Raw genomic sequence first — 22,506 nt, forward strand, 5'->3', positions numbered from 1 at the left:
GGTCTGACAGAAGGCCTCCTCAGCAGGTCTGGAACTTTCAACCCAGCAGAATTGGGCAAGGGGGTGGGGGGATAGGGTAAATAATTTCTGGTCCCGCTACAAAACTTTATTTTTGATTAGAATAGAGTACCATCTCAAATCTCTTCTACAAAAAACAAAAAACAAAAAAAAAAAAAAAAAATTACACTTCACTCACTTCAAGACCTATATACAAGTAAGTTGTTTTCTGTGGTTTTTTCCCTTTTTTCTTTTTTTTTTTTTGTTTATTTTTTTAATTATTATTATTATTTTTTTAAATAAACTCCGTGTTCATATTTCTATAAAGAATTAACCCAGTTTCAGGAAGCCCTGCCTTGGCAGGGGCAGGGAGCAGCGCCTGTCCCTGCCTGCCTCTAGGGTTACTGCCCACGCTGATGCTTCGGGGTGCCCAGAAGGGGCTGAGGGTGGAAGAGAGCCCAGCCGAGCCCCAGGCACGGTCAGTAAGCTTTCAGGAAAGCAGAGGGGAAGACTAGCTTACTGCGAAACCTGTTTGAAAAATAGTCATACACTTGGAGGTGCACCTGTCAGACGTGAGAACAAGAGCTTGGAGACATCCGTCCAGGCAGCGTGGCCCTGCACCCGCCTGTCCTCAGACGCGGGTGTGGGCCCGTCCTGGCTCTTCACCTGGAGGCAGGCGACACCCAGCTTCCTAGGTCACATTTGACTCTTTCCTCTAAATCCTGTGCCAAGTCTTTGACTGCATGCACGGGAAGCACAAACGTTCAACTTGTATGCAAAAAGGTACAAAAACAACTAGAATATAAAAGTTTGGGTAATATAAGGTCATCTGTTCAAGTCCACCTTGGAAACCTGTAACAGATATTTAAATACTACAGTGAAAAGGCATCTGAATATACTCTTTAAAAACATCTGAAGTAATCTGCTAAGATTAAGTGTGTAAAAAAAATCATCTCCCTTTGAGGGCTCTTGTCCTTTGAAGCAGGGGCGGCGGGAGGCGGCGTCAATGCTTCTGCCAGGGGTGAGCCTCGATGGAGGCCCGGCTGAGGTCCCGTAGTGGTACAGCAGCTCCTCCCCCCGCCGCCACATCAGCGAGGCGATGAGGATGAGGTGGGGCAGCCATCGTTGTCGTGCAGCTTGGTCTGGCAGTTCCCGCGCTGGCTGTAGTTGATCAATCTTCCCAGGCGGTTTGTCTCCCGGGTCGCGTCTACGCAGTAGGTTTTGCTCAGATACTGAAAGTAGTACGCGTAGCAGCCCGTGGAGAGGTCTGGTGCGTACAGAGCCTCTCGCTTCTTGGCGTCGGTGATCTCAATGAGATCCCAGTCCTATTCCACCACGAAGTCGCCCCGGGAGAACTGCTTGGTGGCGATCACACTGCTGCCTTCACCATCAATGAGGTCAATCTTCATGCCTTCTTCCTTCCCGCTTTCGATCAGCTCATCTATTCTCTTTCTTTCTGCAGACTGCAGCTCAGCCTTGCTCTTCCTAGAGCTCCTTCGGACTGGGTAGAAATCTGTGAGCTTGCGATTCTGTTGCGTTTTTCCTTGAGCTTTTTTCCCGAGGGGCCTGTTTTCTCTTGAGGGGCTTTTTCAGAGCCTGCTTGGCAACGGCTGCATTGGTTGAATCACAAGACGAGGTTGGAGTTTTTGGAGTTTCTGCTGCTTCCGATTTTTGGTTTGGAAAAGGTGCCAGGGGACCTCTCCTGGCATCTTTGCTCTTCTGTTCCTCCGACTTCACGGAGCTTCGTATCGCGTTCCCAGCATTTCTTTTCTCTTCTCGCTTCCTATAGATTCCAGCTAATGGTTTCCCCTGGCATTTGACTTCGTGATGTGCAACTGAGTTCTCTTCCTGAAGCGGGCAACGGCAATCCACAGCATTTGTTCGGGCTCATGTAGGAATAGATCTTTGATTGCCCCGGCAAATACGTTCTCCTCTAGCCATGGTCCCGCTCTGTCACCGCCTGGATCCTCTTTATTTTTTTAACTAAAGTTTGAACCCAATTTCTCACACATGATATATAAGCAATGAGTTATATCCTCAACCATATTTTACTTGTATTTTGATACAGACTCTTGCTACTTTACCCATGTGGGCCTCAGACTTGTGATTCTCCTGATTCAGCTACCTGGGTCATTAGCATCAGAGATGTGTAAAATCATGCCTGGCAAGGAATAATTTCAAATCTGTTTGGTTTAATTTCAAATGTGCACCAGATGAAAGAATTCAGGCATATAGTAGGTGCTCAAAACAACTGAATATTGCTAGTCTTAGCTTCAGAGCATGTGCTTATCCATGAGCAGGGCCTGGGTCCAACCCCAGCATGGAAAAACAACCAAGAAAACTAAACTATAATTTGGCTGCATGGATGAACGTATAGACCTCTTATCAAGCTCCTGGAAAGAATTTAATAAATGCTAGCCATTGTTATTTCTCACTTAAATCCTGTAGTATTTCTGCTTGGAACTGTTCTCTAGTTGTCACTTATCCAGGATGGAAATCTCATACTTACCTGAATCTGTTATTCCCCCAAATCCACCCTTATTCCGTTGTCATTCCTGATCTTACAGTGCAGGTGCAACTGGCTGCTACTGGCTGTTGCCACCCTGGCCAGGTTTCTTAGCTCTCATTTCAATCTAACCCTGTCACTTCCCTTTACATTTTCCATTCTCTATAGTACATCTCTGAAACAGGAGGCTACACCAAGTGGGGCCTTTAGGGGCAGGCCTGAAGAGGGCAGTAAGATTAATGCATCACCAACCTCAGGAGCAAAAGTCTTCTTAAATCTTTGCTCTGCGTCTCATTTGCCCCTCCTTAGATTTTTCCTCTTTTTTTTTTTTTTTTTTTTTTTTCTTTTTTTTTTCTTTTTTTTTCTTGGTGTTGGTAATGGGACCCTGGGCCTTGCATAGACGAGGCAAGTACTCCACCTCTGATCCATTCCCCGGACCATGACCACAGTGTTTATCTTCATATCTGTCATTGGATATGACACTGAACCTGTAACAGCACCTCCCCAGTGCTCACTTCTCTTTAAGTGACAAGTCACCACCTAGCCTTCAGTTCCCTTTCCCTTAATTTTGACTACTCCCTTTAAATGTTCTAGCCAAACTCATCTGCACCCTTTATTCTAACTGGGTTTACCTGTCTTTAGGCTTTTGCTTAAGCTGTGGTCATTCTCCCTTCCCACAGTCCAAGGAACTACACTGTACCCATCTTCCCAGCCCCATCTGCACATTAGTCATAAAGTTTTTTCTGATTCTCTGTAGAACAAAGGGCCCCCACTTCTGCAAGTTCCCTTGACTCTTGCAGAGCAACATCGAAAGTCCTCCTTTAAAAAAATAAATAATTTTGCCATGCATTGTGGCACATGCCTGTAACTCAAATGGCCTGGAAGACTGAGGCAGGGGGACCACAAGTTCAAAGTCAGCCTCAACAATTTAGCAAGGTCCTAAGCAACTTTAAAAAATCCTGTCTCAATATAAAAAATAAAAAGGGCTGGAGATGTGGCTCATTGGTTAAGTGCCTCTGGGTTCAATCCCCAATACAAAATCAAAAACAAAAAATTACCACATTTATATTAGAACATTATAGTTTTACAAAGTAATTGGGTTCATTTTGATAATCATATAACCATGGAATGATTTAGTCCTTTTCAATCCCTGTTCCCATGCCTCTTTCCCTCCTTCCCTCCCCCTTCTACTGTTCTGATTTTCCTTTCACTCTTTTAATTGTCTATTTTAATTGTTGGTATCTACATATAGATAAGGCTGGAATTCCCTATAGTTTATTTATGTATGCACATAATGTGAATTTGTTAAATCCTTTCCACATTTCATCCCCTTTCCCATCCCTCCTCCTTCCTTCTTGATCTCCTTCAACTCCACCAGTCTTTCCTATGTCTTTATGATATTTTGTTCCCCCTCTTTTTCCCCCCCTTCTCATTCTAAACATATATATTTGAGAGGCTCATTGGACCATTGAATTTCTGAGTCTGACTTATTTAAGTTAGCATGATATTCCCCATTTCCATTCATTTACTAACAAATGCCATAACTCATTCTTCTTTAAAAATGAGTAAAATTCCATTGTGTATTTATACCACATTTTGTTAATCCACTCATCTATTGATGAGTATATGGGTTGCTTCTGTGACGTGGCTATTGTGAGTGGTCTGCTGTAAACATGAAGGTGCCTGTATTCCTGTAGTATGCTGACATTTGTTCTTTTGGATAAATGCCAAAGAGTAGGATAACTGTGACATATGGAGGTTTCATTCTTAGTATTTTTGAGGAATGGTTGTACTACTTTCCACGGCAGATGCGCTAATTTTCCGTCCCTACACTGGGTGTATTTTTCGCCCCACATCCAATACCATTTGTGAAAAAGACAATTTTCCACCATTGTATGTGTTTGGCAACCTTGTCAAGTGTCTGATAAAGATGATTGTAAGTATGTGGCTTTGACTCTGTGTCTTCTATTCTAGTCCATTGGTTTTCATGTTTATTTTGATTTCAATACCATGCTGATTTTGTTACTATATCTCTGTAGCATCATTTAAGGTCTGGGTTGTGATGCTTTGTGCCTTGCTTTCCCTGCTAAGGATTGCTTTGGTTATTCTGGTTCTTTTATTCTTTCAAATGAATTTAAGGATTTTTTTCCAATTCTGTGTAGAATGTCATTTGTATTTTGATGGGGAATGCACTGAATCTGTATATTTCAATAGAATGGCCATTTGATAATATTAATTTTGCCTATATCTGGCAGTCTGTAGTTTTCTTTGTAGATATTTTTCACCTCCTTGGTTAGATAAATTTCCAAGTAATTTTTTTGAAGTGGTTGTGAATGGGATAGTCTTTATTTCTTTCTCAGAAAAATCACTGTTGAAATATAAGAAAACCACTGATTGATGACTGTTGATCTTATATTCTGCTACTTTGCTGAATTTATTTATCAACTCTAAAATTATTCTAGGGGAGTATTTGTGTTTTTTAGATACAGGACTATTTCCTTCTTTTGCCTGATTGATCTAGCTAGAGTTTTAAAAACTATATTGAATAAAGGTGGAGAGAGTGAATATTCTGGTGTTGTCACTGATTTTAGAGGAAATACTTTATTTTTTTCTCATGTATGATGTTTGCTTTGAGATTGTCATATACAGCCATTATAATGTATAGGTAAGTTCCTTCTATCCCTAGTTTCTCCAGCATTTTTAGACGTAAATGGGTGCTGGATTTTATCAATGTTCTTTTCTTCATCTATTGAGATGATCATATGATTCTTGTTCTTAATTCTATTTAAGTGATTCATTACATTTCTTATATTTACCTATGTTGATCCAATTTTGCATTCTTTGGGTGTAATTCATTTTATCATTGTGTACTAGCTTTTGATATATTTTTGAATGCAGTTTGTTGATTTTTATTAACAATTTTTGCATCTACGTTCATCAGGAATATTGTTCAGTGTTTTTTTTCCTTGATGCATTTTTGTCTGATTTTGGCATCAAGGTTTTACTGCCTTCATAGACTGTATTTGATTATGTTCCCTCTAGTGCTACATCTTCCTTAAGGATCTGTTAGAATTCAGATGAGATTCCATTGGTCTGGGCTTTTTGTTGTTGTTGTTGTTGTTGTTGTTGTTGTTGTTGTTTTTAGAAGGTTATTACTTGCTGTTTCTTTTAAATACTTGATACTGGTCTTTTTAGGTTTTCTTTCTTTCTTTCTCTTTCTTTTTTTTTTTAAACAAGACTTCAACAATAACAATGGAGTTGATACCGCCGTTTACCTGTGACGAGTTCTGCTCCTTCTAATGTTAAAGATTGAACACTAAAGAAGCACGCCAAGGCAAGCATATTAAGCAGGTTTTATTTAAAGACTTTTTAATATATTTAAATATTTAAAGACTTCTCCTGGCAGGAAGAAGGGGGCCATGGCTGATGTTCTAAAGTCCCAAGAAGTGAGCGCACCCTACATCTTTTATAGGTTAAATTCTCTTTTGTTCTCTGAAAGAATGGACATTTTTTTAAGCTGTCTGTTTTATCTCAACTCCCTAAGGTTTCCCTCCCAGTAATGGGAACAAAGCCCTTAAAGCTGTTCCAGGAAACAGCCCCAAACAGAGAATAAAAGAGTAAATTGAGCCAGATAGCTAGATGGTGCTCAAACAGTAGGATTACCAGAAACTATTGACCAGAATCTACACCCTGTTGTAAAACATTGTGAAACATGTTGTATGTTATCAGCAAACCCAGACCCCCTTTGAAATTTCCCGGCAGCTTTGTTCCCCATTTTTCCTTTTTTCCCCCCTTTTTCCCCCTTTCATGTGTGACCCCTCCCGATGTGTGGTTTCTGCCTTTATAAACCTACAAGATTTTCTGCTAGGGACTCGACTCCTCGAGTTGGGTCCCAGCGCGCTGGAATAAACACCTCTTGCGGTTTGCATCAAGTGACGCCTCCTGCAGTTGATTGGGGTTGCCGTCAATCCATGGGACAGAGTTGGGGTTTCCTTTTTGGGGGCCTTACCTCTCCAGTTCTCTTCCCCCTTATCTCTCCTTCCTGCCTACATGACTAGGCCTGGTTTTGCAGTAAGTGAGAAGCCATGGGCAGGGGGAGGGCCAAGGTGATTCAGGCAGGCAAGGGCCCAGGGGGCATTAATTAGCAGCTCCTTGCTTGCAGTCCTTGATAAAGACAGTAAATTTGGTAATCAATGGGCTCTGGAGATCCTTGACATCCCATTCTTCCAGGAACAATCTCCAACTTCCAGAGGCAGATGGCTTCATGGCTTCACTTCCTCGAATTGACCAGATTCCCTATTTCTACACTAACTACCTGTCCTTAATTCTGGCTTCAGAGTCACATCCACAGCCTGTTTTTAATTTTCTAATTTTCAGACAGGGCCTAAATTGCCTAGGGCCTTGCTGAGTTACTGATTCTGGCTTTGAATTTGCAATCCCCCTGCTTCAGTCTCCCAAGCCACTGGGATTACAGGCATGTGCCAGCATACCCAGCCTCTTTAATGTTTTCCATATCTTCCTGTTAAATTGGGTAGATCCTGTGTGTCTAGATATTTGTCAATGTCTACTAGATTTTCCAGTTGAATGGCATATAAATTTTTAAAATAGTCTTTAATGATCCTTTCAGAAATGCATGAAGTTTTATCTGTTTTTTATTTTTAATTTTGATTACTTGGGTGTTTTCTCTTGTATCAGTCAGGATTTTTAGAGGAACATAATGCCAAGAGATGAGAGAGAGAGAGAATTATAAACTGGAGATATATTAAATTGTCTTACATAACCAGAAGCTGGATAATCCCACATGGCTGTCTGCAGGCCTGAGAGCTGGATGAACTGTAGCTGCAGAGTCTGTTAGGGTCCCATTCTGACTAATCCCCGGAGAGTCAAAGTGAACATACGGTAAAGCAAATCACATAATGTTTTATTAAAGCAAGCTCGAGCCTGGACCGCAACCAGCCCCTCAGACCACTACAATGGCTTGGGGAGGGGAGCAGCCCCGAGGGGCGAGAAAGCCCTCTATTTAAGAGATTTCCAAGCATTCACACACAAAGACCTGTACGTTATTGGTTAACATTTGAACAGCTAAACATTAGTCCTCCTCTGGTTGGGTCCTGCCAACTTATTTGATTTTCATTGGGTCCCACCAGAACTGAACGGTCCTAGAAGAAGAAGAGTGGAGGGAAGGAGTGAACTGTGCAGGAGATGGGTCAGGTTTAGGACCCCCTGTCCTTGATAGATAAGGTTTCTAGGCAACTGCACATTCCTCAGACAAATATCTCTTAACAACCTCGGTAAGCACGGGGGCCCAGCAGTCCTGTTTGCGCTGTATTGGCTCTTGAGGGTGCAGTCGCAACTGCCTGCATCCTGGTGATTAAGACAGTTAGCTGCACAGAGATCACCCTGTTCCCAACAAGTCAAGAAACTGAACAAGAGGGATCAATGATACTAACCCAGTCCAAAACCAAAGGCCTGGAAACTCCCTAGAGAGTCACTTGGCAGAGTCTGCTTTCTAAGAGAGAGGAGCTGGAGTGTGGTATCCTCAGGGGATCACAGTAACAATCAAGACACAAGATTCAAGCTTTTATCTTCTGCTGCTTCCTTGTTCTTCTAACTTTTGTTCCATCCAAGTCTCTGACCTATTAGACAGTGCTGCCCACTCTTAGTATGGGTCCCTGCTTCAGCTTGTTTCCCCACATGTCAATCATTCCTAGAAACACCCTCATTGAAACACCAGCAGATTCTTTATTTTTTAACCCAGAAGACTCTTGATCTTAGGTATCTCTTTACCTACTCAACTCGACAGTTCAGATTAACCATTACATTCTATTTTGTTAGTTTGCTAAGGGTTTATCAATTTTATTTATTTATTTGAAGAGCCAATTCTTTGTTGTGTTCATACCGTGTATTGTTAATTTTTTTTCCCATTTCATTAACTTTGACTCTGATCTTATTGATTTTGGAATTAGTCTGTTCTTCCTTTTCTAAGTAGTTGAGGGAGAGCATACAACTATTTCAGAGCTATTTTTTTTTTAATGCAACCACTCAGTGCAATACATTTTCTGCTTAGGACTGTCTTCACACTGTCCTTGAAATTTGTATATATCTCTGTTCTTATTTGTTCCTAGGAATTTCTCATTTATATAGTTTATTGTTTATCTTGCTGTTGATTTCTAATTTCAGCCCATTATGTTCTGATAGGATGCATGAGATTAAACCATGTGTTTTGGTATTTGCTAAGACTTTCATTGTAACTTAAAATATGGCCTATTTTGGAAAAATTTCATGTACTGCTGAGAAGAAAGTAAATTTAGTTGTTTGGGGGTAAAATATTCTATAGATGTCTACTAGGTCCATTGGATTTATGCTACTATTTATGTCAGAAATATGTTGGGCTGGGGAGATAGCTCAGTTGGTAGAGTGCTTGCCTTGCAAGCACAAGGCCCTGGGTTCAATCCCCAGCACCACAAAAAAAAAAAAAAAAGAAAGAAAGAAAAGAAATATGTCTATAGATTTTGTATTTGGATGACTTGACTATTGGTAATAAGGGTGTGTTGAAATCACTCAATATTATGGTATTGGAGTCTATCTGGGATTTAATGTCTGAAAGTTATTTTCTTTTGCCTTTTTTATGTGCACTGACATTGGGACATACATATTTATTATTGTTTTATCTTCTCATTGGATTGTCCCCTTTACTATTATGTAGTGACCTTCTTTCCTCTTCTGATTAATTTTTACTTGAAAACTGTCAGTTATGAGAATAGCTACTCCTGCTTGTCTTCAGACTCATTTGCAGGGAATATTTTCTCCCATCCTTTTACTCTCAGTTTGTGGGTGTCATTGGCAATAAGATTAGTCTTTTGAAAAAAGCTCATCATTGAGTCTTCTTTTTTAATCATTTCGTCTAATCTATATCTTTTCATTGGACAAATTAGTCCATTTATATTTAGTATTATAACTCATATATGTTTGCTATTTTCTGTCATTTGGGGTTGTATCCTATATTTAATTCTGTCTTGATTTTAGATTGATTGGTTACTCTTGTAATGATTTTCTTCTATTTGGGAGTTTTGGGGTTCCTTTCTGTGCAGTATATCTTTGAGTGTTCTTTGTACTGGTAACTTAGTAGTCATTAATTCATTTTGTTTATCCCTGTCTTGTAAAGTTTATTTCTTAATTGATTTTGAGAAAGAGCTTTGATGGATTTAGCAATCTTTGCTGGCAATTATTTTCTTTTAATGGTTGAACTATCTCATTGTAGGATCTCCTTGATTTGGAGGTCTGAGTTGAAAAGTCAGAGGCGAGCCTTAATTGTTAGACTCTAAATGTAATTTGACATTTTTCTCCTACAGCTTTTAATATTCTTTCCTTATCTAGGTTACGTCTTTTGATTATAATGTGTCTTGGAGAGAGTCCCTTCTCACTTTGTCTGTGGGGGGTGCTATATTCTTCCTGTATGTGGATGTATATCACATTTCTAATATGGGGAATGTTTTCTGTTACTATGTCATTGAAGATGTTCTCAATGATTTTAGCCTGCCTCTGTGTGTTCTCTTCTATCTCAATGATTCAGATTCAGGAGTTTATTGTTTCTGTTTTTGTTTTTTGTTTTTCTGGTACCAGGGATTGAACTTAGGGGTGCTCAACTGCTGAGCCACATCTCCAGACTTCTTTTGTATTTTATTTAGAGACAGGGTCTAACTGAATTGCTTAGTGCCTCACTTTTGCTGAGGCTGGCTTTGAACTCTTGATCCTCCTGCCTCAGCCTCCTGAGTCACTGGGATTACAGGCATGCACCATTGCACCCAGCCAGATTTAGTATTTTAGTTTTCTTTTTTTTTTTTTTTTTTTTTTCTTTTAATGTTGTCCCAGAGTTCTGGTATATCTGACCATCCTATTTTTTCCCTTTATTACATACTAAGTATTGAAGTTTATATAGCTTGGTTTCTAAGTTCTAAGTTCTGTCATCAAGGTCCCATGTTTTATTTTATACATAATCTAATATGATGGTGATGCTTCAAGTGAAATTTTCATTTAATTCATTGTGTCTTTTATTTCTAGGTGTTCTGACTAGATTCATTCATTATCTCCATTTCTTTATAGAAATGGTCTTTCATCCCCTGAATTTGCTCTCTTAATTTATTCCTTAGAATTGCTTTTAGTACACTGAATATTTTAATAATCAGTTTTTATAGATTATCTCTGGAAATTCATCCACTTCCAAATCTGTGAGATCCTTTGTTGGGTGGTTATGAACTTGGGGAGAGATTTGTTGACCTCTTTCCACATGTTTTCAGAAGTCTTATACTGTGCATTCATTGAGATGTACTCCACTTTTTCTTTTATACATATGTTCTATTGTGCAAAGTTATTTTTTTGTTCTGGGAATTGTCTGTGTTTTTGATGTATGAGTAGACATCCAGGAGTGGGAACTGATATCCCCTGATGCTTGTTTTCCTTGGGGCCTGTGTTTTGGTTTATGGTATTCATCTCTGCAATTCTATGTGCTGAAGTATTGTTGAGGCTTGGGTGGGGAAATCATGTGTGGTGTGAAATTTGCTATTACTAGGCTGAATTGTGAGTATTGCTTAGAAGCACAATCTCCACTCTGTGATTTTGAAGTGTCCCAATCACTTTCCAGCCATAGAGGAAAGAGTGAACCTGGAATACACGAATGCTTGCAATAGATTTATAGTCTTAAGATAAATATCTGGTGTCTACTTAAACATCTAGCACTAATTGCAACCTACATAGCAATGTTGCAGTCAGCATTTAACATTAGTATCAACAATAAAGAACCATGAAATACATCAGGCATTAAATAGCCTTACCTAATGTGTCATTCAATGTATTAATAATCACAGCATTGCTTGGGGTAGGAATTATATAAACTATATTATTCTCTTAGTGGGATTACAATTTCTTTACTGAAACAATTGTAGTGTATGACCACACCCACCCTGAGCTGCAGCTCCCATTTGCCAACACATATGGAAGCCAGAGCAGCCATCTTGGATAATCCTGGAAGCCATAGCTCCGATCTTTAAGTGAGGCAAATCCCATCCTGAAACACCTGCTGGAGACCTGAAGCTCATTGTCAGGTACCTCTCATGCATCAGGCTACTGAACACTGGGAGGTTTGAATACTATATGACCGTTATAGTGTAGGTTTTCTTTTTTCTCCTTATTGAACTGTTTTAAGTTTTTATTTCTTTACTTTTGTTCCTCTCTTTTCCTTTTTTTTCCTGTTCCCTCAGAGTCTCTTCCTCCCTTTTTGCACACTAACAACCAATTTCTTTTGATTATACTCTCACTCTTTCTATTACATAGAACTTCGGTATTTTCTTTTCTTATCCCATTAACAGTTACATCCTACCTCACTCTGCATCCTCTTTGTCCTCCATTAGAAAGTGCAGACCTTATTGCAAATCTGTTTGTTATACTGAAGATAATATTTGAACTCATTTTGTTTATTATGACAATTTTGTTATTGTCCCCATAGGGGCTATTTGGTCTAGGATTGCATAGTGTCTGATTTGGGCACTGCTAATATTGATCTCCCCTTAAAGAAAGGGTTTTGGAAACCTATAGGGCAACTATAAGCCTATAGGGGGTAATCTGCAATACCCCAGATCTGCACTGCTAGAGGGGAAGATACATGAACAACATGAAAAAACAAGGGAAGAAAATGATCCAAACAAATCTAGATTCTATAGTAATAGAATCCAATGACAGTATGTTAGAAGAAATGTCAGAAAAGGACTTCAGATTATACATGATTCACGAATCAAAGGATGAGATAAGAGAGCAAATGCAGGTAATGAATGATCACTCCAATAAGCGGAAAGAGCACCTGCAGGAAGCAAAAAATCATTTCAACAAAGAGATAGAGATTCTCAAAAAAAACAAACGGAAATCCTTGAAATGAAGGAGACAATAAACCAAATAAAAAACTCAATGGAAAACATCACCAACAGACTAGACCAATTGGAAGACAGAACCTCAGACAATGAAGACAAAATATTTAATCTTGAATATAAAGTCGCCCAAACAGAGAAGATGGTAAGAAATCATGAACAGAATCTCCAAGAACTATGGGACATCATGAAAAGACCAAATTTAAGAATTATTGGGATTGAGGAAGGCACAGAGAAACAAATCAAAGGAATGAACAACCTATTCAATGAAATAATATCAGAAAATTTCCCCAGGGATGCAAGGTTGGTTCAACATCTGGAAATCAATAAATGTCATTCACCATATCAATAGACTTAAAGTCAAGAATCACATGATTATTTCAATAGTTGCAGAAAAAGCATTTGATAAAATACAGCACCCCTTCATGCTCAAAACACTAGAAAAAATAGGGATAGTGGGAACATTCCTTAACATTGTAAAGGCCATTTATGCTAAGCCCATGGCTAATATCATTCTAAATGGTGAAAAACTGAAAGAATTCTCCCTAAAAACTGGAACAAGGCAGGGATGCCCTCTTTCACCACTTCTATTCAACATCGTTCTTGAGACTCTAGCCAGAGCAATTAGACAAACCAAAGAAATTAAAGGGATACGAATTGGGAAAGAAGAACTCAAACTATCCCTGTTCGCTGATGACATGATTATATATTTAGAGGAACCTAGAAATTCCACCAGAAAACTCTTAGAACTCATAAGTGAATTCAGTAAAGTAGCAGGTTACAAGATCAATGCTCATAAATCCAACGCATTTTTATACATAAGTGATGAATCTTCAGATAGAGAAATTAGGAAAACTATCCCATTCACAATAGCCTCGAAAAAAATAAAATACTTGGGAATCAATCTCACAAAAGAGGTGAAAGACCTCTACAATGAGAACTACAGAACACTAAAGAAAGAAATTAAAGAACACCTTAGAAGATGGAAAGATCTTCCATGTTCTTGGATAGGAAGAATTAATATTGTCAAAATGGCCATACTACCTAAAGTGCTATACAAATTCAATGCAATTCCAATTAAAATCCCAATGACATACCTTACAGAAATAGAGCAAGCAATTATGAAATTCATCTGGAAGAATAAGAAACCCAGAATAGCTAAAGCAATCCTTAGCAGGAAGAGTGAAACAGGGGGTATTGCAATACCAGATCTTCAACTCTACTACAAAGCAATAGTAACAAAAATGGCATGGTATTGGTACCAAAATATAAAGGTAGATCAATGGTACAGAATAGAGGACACGGACACAAACCCAAATAAATACAATTTTCTCATACTAGACAAAGGTGCCAAAAATATGCAATGGAGAAAAGAGAGCCTCTTCAACAAATGGTGCTGGGAGAATTGGAAATCCATATGCAACAGAATGAAATTAAACCCCTATCTCTCACCATGCACGAAACTAAACTCAAAATGGATTAAGGACCTCGGAATCAGACCAGAGACCCTGCAGATTATAGAAGAAAAAGTAGGTCCAGATCTTCAACATGTCGGCTTAGGACCAGACTTCCTTAACAGGACTCCCATAGCACAAGAAATAAAAGCAAGAATCAATAACTGGGATAGATTCAAACTAAAAAGCGTTCTCTCAGCAAAGGAAACTATCAGCAATGCGAAGAAAGAGCCTACAGAGTGGGAGAATATCTTTGCCAATCATACTTCAGATAGAGCGCTAATCTCCAGAATCTATAAAGAACTCAAAAAACTCTACTCTAAGAATACAAATAATCCAGTCGACAAATGGGCTAAGGAAATGAATAGACACTTCACAGAAGAAGATCTACAAGCAATCAACAAACATATGGAAAAATGTACACCATCTGTAGTAATAAGAGAAATGCAAATCAAAACCACCCTAAGATTCCATCTCACCCCAATTAGAATGGCGATTATCAAGAATTCAAGCAACAACAGGTGTTGGCGAGGATGTGGGGAGAAAGGTACACTCATACATTGCTGGTGGGGCTGCAAATTAGTGCAGCCACTCTGGAAAGCAGTGTGGAGATTCCTTAGAAAACTTGGAATGGAACCACCATTTGACCCAGCTATCCCACTCCTTGGCCTATACCCAAAGGACTTAAAATCAGCATACTATAGAGATACAGCCACATCAATGTTCATAGCTGCTCAATTCACAATAGCCAGACCATAAAGAATGATAAAATTATGGCATTTGCAGGCAAATGGATGAAATTGGAGAATATCATGCTAAGTGAGATAAGCCAATCTCAAAAAGCCAAAGGACGAATGATATCGCTAATAAGTGGATGATGACATATAATGGGGGGAGGGTAGGGTTAGTGTTAGGCTTGGAGTTAGGGTTAGGGAGGGGGCAAGTATGGAGGAAGGAAGGACTGTATACAGGGAAAAGAGGGGTGGGAGGGGTGGGGGGAAGGGAAAAAATAACAGAATGAATCAAACAACATTACTGTATGTAAATTTATGATTACACAAATGGTATGCCTTTACGCCATGTACAAACAGAGAAACAATATGTATCCCATTTGTTTACAATAAAAAAAAATACATTATTAAAAAAAAAAAAAGAAAATTTCCCAAACCTGAAGAATGAAATGGAAAATCAAGTACAAGAGACTTACAGAACACCGAATACACAAATTCACAACAGATCCACACCAAGGCACATTATAATGAAAATGCCTAACATACAAAATAAAGATAGGATTTTGAAGGCCACGAAAGAAAAGCATCAGATTACATATAGTGGGAGACCAATATGGATAGCAGCAGACTTCTCAACCCAGACTCTAAAAGCTAGAAGGGCCTGGACCAACATATTTCAAGCTCTGAAAGAACATGGTAGCCAACCAAGAATCCTATACCCAGCAAAACTAACCTTCAGGTTTGAAGATGAAATAAAATCCTTCCATGATAAACAAAAGGTAAAAGAATTTACAAATAGAAAGCCTGCACTACAGAATGTTCTCAACAAAATATTCCATCAGCAGGAAATGAAAAACAACAATGGAGGTCAGCAAAGGGAAGAAACTACCTTAGAGAAAATCCACTCAAAGGAGAAACCAAGCCAACCTAAAAAACCAAAAATAAGCCCAAATAACTGGGAATACAAATCATATCTCAAAAATAACCCTGAACATTAATGGCCTAAACTCATCAATCAAAAGACGTAGACTGGCAGAATGGATTAAAAAGAAAGACCCAACAATATGCTGCCTGCAAGAGACTCATCTCATAGAAAAAGACATCCACAGACTAAAGGTGAAAGCATGGGAAAAAACCTACAATGCACATGGACTCAGTAAAAAGCGGGGGTTTCCATCCTTATATCAGATAAAGTGGACTTCAAGCCAAAGTTAGTCAGAAGGAATAAAGAAGGACATTTCATACTGCTTAAGGGAACCATAAATCAGGAAGACATAACGATAGTAAATATTTATGCCCCAAACGATGGTACATCCCTGTACATCAAACAAATCCTTCTCAATTTCAAGAATCACATAGACCACAACACAATAATTCTGGGTGACTTTAACACATCGCTGTCACCACTGGATAGATCTTCCAAACAAAAACCAAACAAAGAAACCATAGACTCAATAACACAATCAATAACCTAGACTTAATACACATATATAGAATATTGCATCCATCAACGAGCGGATCCACTTTCTTCTCAGCAGCACATGGAACCTTCTCAAAAATAGACCATGTGTTATGCCACAAAGCAGCCCTTAGGAAATGCAAAAAAAAAAAAAAAAAAAAATAGAGATACTGCCTTGTGGTCTATCAGATCATAATGAACTGAGAATAGAAATCAATGACAAAATAAAAGACAGAAATTACTCCAACACCTGGAGACTAAATAATATGCTATTGAATGAAACATGGATAACACAAAGCATCAGAGAGGAGATAAAAAAATTCTTAGAATTCAATGAGAACAATGATACAACATATTAAAATCTCTGGGACACTATGAAAGTGGTACTCAGAGGGAAATTCATTGCATGGAGCACATTCCAAAAAAGAATGAAAAGTCAACAATTAAATGACCTAACATTACAGCTCAAAGCCCTAGAAAAAGAAGAACAGAATAACAGCAAAAGTAGTAGAAGACAGGAAATAATTAAAATCAGAAATCAATGAAATTGAAACAAAAGAAACTATTCAAAAAATTGACATAACAAAAAGTTGGTTCTTTGAGAAAGTAACAAAATAGATAAACCCTTAGCCACACTAACAAAGAGAAGGAGAGAGAAGACTCAAATTACTAAAATACATGATGCAGAAGGAAATATCATGACAGACACCACTGAGATACAGAACATAATGAGAAGCTACTTTGAAAATCTGTATTCCAACAAAATACAAACTACCGAAGACATTGACAAATTTCTAGAGACATATGCTCCACCCAAAGTGAACCAGGAGGACATACATGATTTGAACAGATCAATATCAAGCAATGAAATAGAAGAAGCCATTAAAAATCTACCATCCAAGAAGAGCCCAGGACCAGATGGATTCTCAGCCAAGTTCTACAAGACCTTCAAAGAAGAACTCATTCCGATACTTCTCAAAGTATTCCAGGAAAGAGAAAAGGAGGGTACCCTACCGAACTCACTATATGAAGCTAATATCACCCTCATACCCAAACCAGGCAAAGACACATCAAGGAAAGAAAATTTTAGACCAATATCCTTGATGAATATAGATGCTAAGATCCTTAACAAAATATTGGCAAACCGTATCCAAAACCATATTAAGAAAATTGTGCACCACAATCAAGTGGGGTTCATTCCTGGAATGCAAGGATGGTTCAACATTCGTAAATCAATCAACGTAATCCATCATATGAATAGACTTAAGGATAAGAATCATATGGTTATTTCAATTGACGCAGAAAAAGCATTTGACGAAATACAACACCCCTTCATGCTCAAAACACTAGAAAAAATAGGGATAGTAGGAACATACCTGAACATTGTAAAGGCTATTTATGCTAAGACCATGGCCAACATCATTCTTAATGGAGAAAAACTGAAGCCATTCCCTTTAAAAATGGGAACAAGACAGGGATGTCCTCTTTCACCACTTCTCTTCAACATTGTCCTCGAAACTCTAGCCAGAGCAATTAGGCAGACTAAAGAAATTAAAGGGATACGAATAGGAAAAGAGGAACTTAAGCTGTCACTATTTGCGGATGACATGATTCTATATTTAGAGGATCCAAAAACCTCCTCCAGAAAACTTCTAGACCTCATCAATGAATTCAGCAAAATAGCAGGCTATAAAATCAACACGCATAAATCTAAAGCATTTTTATATGCAAGCAACGAAACAGCTGAAAGGGAAATGAGGAAAACAACTCCATTTGCAATAGCCTCCAAAAAAATAAAATACTTGGGTATCAATCTAACCAAAGAGGTAAAAGATCTCTACAATGAAAACTACAAAACACTGAAGAAAGAAATTAAGGAAGACCTTAGAAGATGGAAAGATCTACCATGTTCTTGGATAGGCCGAATTAATATTGTCAAAATGGCCATACTACCAAAAGTGCTATACAGATTCAATGCAAATCCAATTAAAATCCCAATGATGTACCTCACAGAAATAGAGCAAGCAATCATGAAATTCATCTAGAAGAATAAGAATCCCAGAATAGCTAAAGCAATCTTTAGCAGGAAGAATGAAACAGGGGGTATAGCAATACCAGAACTTCAACTATACTACAAAGCAATAGTAACAAAAACAGCATGGTATTGGCACCAAAATAGACAGGTAGATCAATGGTACAGAATAGAGGACATGGACACAAACCCAAATAAATACAATTTTCTCATACGAGACAAAGGTGCCAAAAATATGCAATGGAAAAAAGATAGCCTCTTCAACAAATGGTGCTGGGAAAACTGGAAATCCATATGCAACAGAATGAAACTAAACCCCTATCTCTCACCCTGCACAAAAATCAACTCACAATGGACCAAGGACCTTGAAATCAGACCAGAGTCCCTGCAACTTATAGAAGAAAAAGTAGGTCGAAATCTTCACCTTGTTGGCTTAGGATCAGACTTCCGTAACAGGACTCCCATAGCACAAGAAATAAAAGCAAGAATCAATAACTGGGATAGATTCAAACTAAATAGCTTTCTCTCAGCAAAGGAAACTATCAGCAATGCGAAGAGAGGGCCTACAGAGTGGGAGAAAATCTTTGCCACTCATACTTCAGATAGAGCACTAATTTCCAGAATATATAAAGAACTCAAAAAACTCTACACCAAGAATACAAATAACCCAATCAACAAATGGGCTAAGGAAATGAACAGACACTTCACAGAAGAAGATCTACAAGCAATCAACAAACATATGAAAAAATGTTCAACATCTTTAGTAATAAGAGAAATGTAAATCAAAACTACACTAAGATTCCATCTCACCACAATTAGAATGGCGATTATCAAGAATATAAGCAAAAATAGGTGTTGGAGAGGATGTGGGGGAAACGGTACACTCATACATTGCTGGTGGGGCTGCAAGTTGGTGCAGCCACTCTGGAAAGCAGTGTGGAGATTCCTTAGAAAACTTGGAATGGAACCACCATTTGACCCAGCTACCCCACTCCTTGGCCTATACCCAAAGGACTTAAAATCAGCACACTACAGAGATACAGCCACATCAATGTTCATAGCTGCTCAATTCACAATAACCAGACTGTTGAACCAAACTAGATGTCCTTCAATTGATGAATGGATAAAGAAACTGTGTTATATATATATACAATGGAATATTACTCAGCTATAAAGAATAATAAAATTATGGCATTTGCAGGCAAACGGATGAAATTGGAGAATATCATGTTAAGTGAGATAAGCCAATCTCCAAAATCCAAAAGAGGAATGATCTCACTGATAAGCGGATGATGACACTTAATGGGGGGGTGGGAGGGGGGCAAGAATGGAGGAAGGAGGGACTGTATAGAGGGAAAAGAGGGGTGGGAGGGGTGGGGGGGAGGAAAAAATAACAGAGTGAATCAAACACCATTAACCTATGTAAATGAAAGATTATGCAAATGGTATGCTGTTACTCCATGTACACACAGAAACAACATGTATCCCATTTGTTTACAATAAAAATAAATTAAAATAAAACAAAAGAGGGCTGGGGATGTGGCTCAGGGGTTGAGTGCCCCTGAGTTCAATCCCCAGTACCCAAAAAGGAAAGCAAAAATGATTTCATACAATGTGAATTACTTCTGACTCCTTTTTTTTTTATTCATAATAGATTTTTTTTATTCCTAAAATTCTGAATAAAAACCAACAAAATTTAACAACTGATAACCAATTTATTAAAACAGTTGATTTAGACATCTGCAATGGTGACTTTGACTTCCATTCCAAGCTCAATAGTGATGGAAGTAGTCTGTTTAACAATCTCAGAAGGGTTATGCAAATCAATGAGTCACTTGTGGTTTCTCATTTGGAAATAATCACATGTCATGGAATCTTCACCATATAATGTTTTTCTTGTAGTGATTCTCAAAGTCTTGGTGGGCACGAGAATAGGTGTTTTCACTTCGAGAGTCTTTTCCTTTGCGCCTCTGATCAAGTCAGCACACACTTTCTCAAGCGATTTCACATTGCAGCTGGTGAGGGTAATTCTAATCCAATGACTCGCCACCTCTGGTTCCATGGGTGTCTTTCAATGCCATAGCTGCGGCATGGCTTCCTGACCGACGCGTTCCTCAGCAAGAGATAACAGCGGTGAGTCAGGAGCAGAAGCTGGCAGTCTGGTGCTAGGCTGCACCTACAACCGCATCTCCTTTACTATGTTTTGTAATATGCGCAACAGGATTTCCTGATCTTGCTTGTTTCTCTCAACATGTTTTTTCCTGCAATCTGAAAAGAGGTATAATATCAAGATTTTCTTCTCTTGAGATGTTCATTTCAACTTTTATCACTAGAAGATTCTCTTAAAGGACATAGTTCCACTAGGCACAACACCAGCTCTATTTGTTTAAGGAATGAAATGTTTTCTATCCTGAACCCAATGCCTGATTAGTGGCATGAGTCCATCCACACAGGTGCCTGTGCCCTCTGGTTTCCATGTGGCTGATATTTAAACCTTTCTGGTGCCATCCCTCTCTAACAAATGAAATCTTTCACTTTCCCTCTCAGCCCTGTCTCTTCCTTTTATCCTATGTGGGAAAGACAAAGAGCAGTGAACTTGTTGGAGAACCTGCCCCAAATGTGGCTGGTGGACACCTCACCTCCACATCCAGACCACAGATTCTTTTCCACCAATCCTGGTTCAGCAGGATGTCTCCAACTGAGGCCGCCTTTATTACTTCCTTGGAGCTGATGAACCAATATGGCACAAACTGTATGTCCTTAAACAACAGCAATTTATTCCCTCTTTATCTCTAGAAGCCAAAAGTCTGAAATCACGTCAATAGAGTTGGTCCCTCCAAGCCTGTTCCTTGCTTTTTTTCTGTCTTCAAGGAGCTGCCAGCAGCTTTGTGTGTTTCTCATCACAAAGATGCCGGTCATTGGATTTAGGGCTCACTCAAATAGAGGAGTTTCTTGATTGCATCTGCGAAGACCCCATTTTCAAAGAAGATGCCACTTAGGGATTCTTGGGGTCAGGACATGAACATTTCTTTTTTTTTTTTTTTTTTTTTGCGGTGCTGGGGATCAAACCCAGGGCCTTGTGCTTGCAAGGCAAGCACTCTACCGACTGAGCTATCTCCCCAGCCCATGAACATTTCTTTTAGGGGAGACACACTCCTTTCTTCTCTTCTAACCAGGGCATCTCTTTGAGGCAGAATGAAGCATGTTTTTGAGTTTCTAAACTGTCTTGTGCCACATGGCCAAACTCTATACAATATGTACAGATTGGATACAATAGAACTTTAACATAAATTTTCCCTGTTTGGAAGTAATTTTGTAAAGTAAAGGCTAAAGAGCAATGCATAAGCACCACAACTTGAGCATTAACACTTCTCTTCTCTTTTATTTTTTCTTTTTGAAATGATGGGGTTTGAACCCAGGGCCTCTTGCATGCTAAGTACACATTCTACCACCAAGCCTTATCCCTAGCATTTTATTTAATTAAAATGATTTGTCCTCTAAAAACTTCCCTCTAAGAGGTTTTTTTTTTTTTTAACCTTTATTTTGTTTATTTAGTTTTGTTTTGTTTTTTTTGTTTTTTTTTTTTTTTTTTTAATGTGGTGCTGGGAATCAAACCCAGTGCCTCACACATGCTAGGCAAGTGCTCTACCACTGAGCCACAACCCCAGTCCTCTAAGAGGTTGGTTTTTTGTTTTGTTTTGTTTTCTAATGCAAATTTAAGGACTTAGAGATGAAAATACATTTTTTTTCCTGCACTTAGATTTTCCTCTGCTTCTCTGACGGGCCCTTCTGAATGTTGTGCATATATCTGGGCAGGTCTAGTCTTCCATGCCATTTAATCCCGCTTTCATTCTGGAGCTGTAGTCCCTCTGGGCATAGGATAGCCCTGATGCTACAGGTACTCAAACTTGTTCCTGAGAATCCAATCCCAAATGAAGACAGCACAGCAGAAATGCTCCTCCTGGCTCCCACGACCCAGGAGCAGAAGAGAGCTGCTGCCACAAGTGTTGTAGGTGTCGATGGAGAGCGGGTAGGGCCTCTAAGTCCAGGACTCCTGGTCACAGTAGAGCCAGAATGGCTGTCTGTGTGGTTTTGATTAGTAAAGCCACTGGAAGTAAACTTTGTAAGTGGTTCTTGGTGGAGGAAACCTGCAGAAAAGTAAATCCATGAATGGCATCTAGAGAATATTTGCCTGACTCCCCAAACCAGCCTGTGGACCTTTCCACCCCCATGGGTAGCTCACCCCAGTTGCAGGTTTCAGGTGAAGCAAATGGTAGATGAATCACCTGCAGACTGGAGGCATTGCTGAAATCCCTGGCCTCTCTCCACTGAGCCCTCTTGGAGGATCTTGTATCCACACTGTGATCCAGCTCACTTGGGTCAGTGAGACTCTTTCAGGCCCAGGTACCC

General features: G+C 39.0%; 1 pseudogene across 1 annotated transcript; it reads right to left on the reverse strand.

The window, feature by feature from the left end:
* Positions 1 to 498: 498 nt before the first annotated feature.
* Positions 499 to 1,888, reverse strand: LOC306661501 (N-lysine methyltransferase KMT5A-like; annotated as a pseudogene). The gene has a single exon. The product of its transcript is annotated as an N-lysine methyltransferase KMT5A-like (transcript).
* Positions 1,889 to 22,506: the final 20,618 nt, after the last annotated feature.

The sequence above is a fragment of the Sciurus vulgaris genome, assembly GCF_902686455.1.
Source record: "Sciurus vulgaris genome assembly, chromosome: 5".
Taxonomy (NCBI): Eukaryota; Metazoa; Chordata; class Mammalia; order Rodentia; family Sciuridae; genus Sciurus; species Sciurus vulgaris.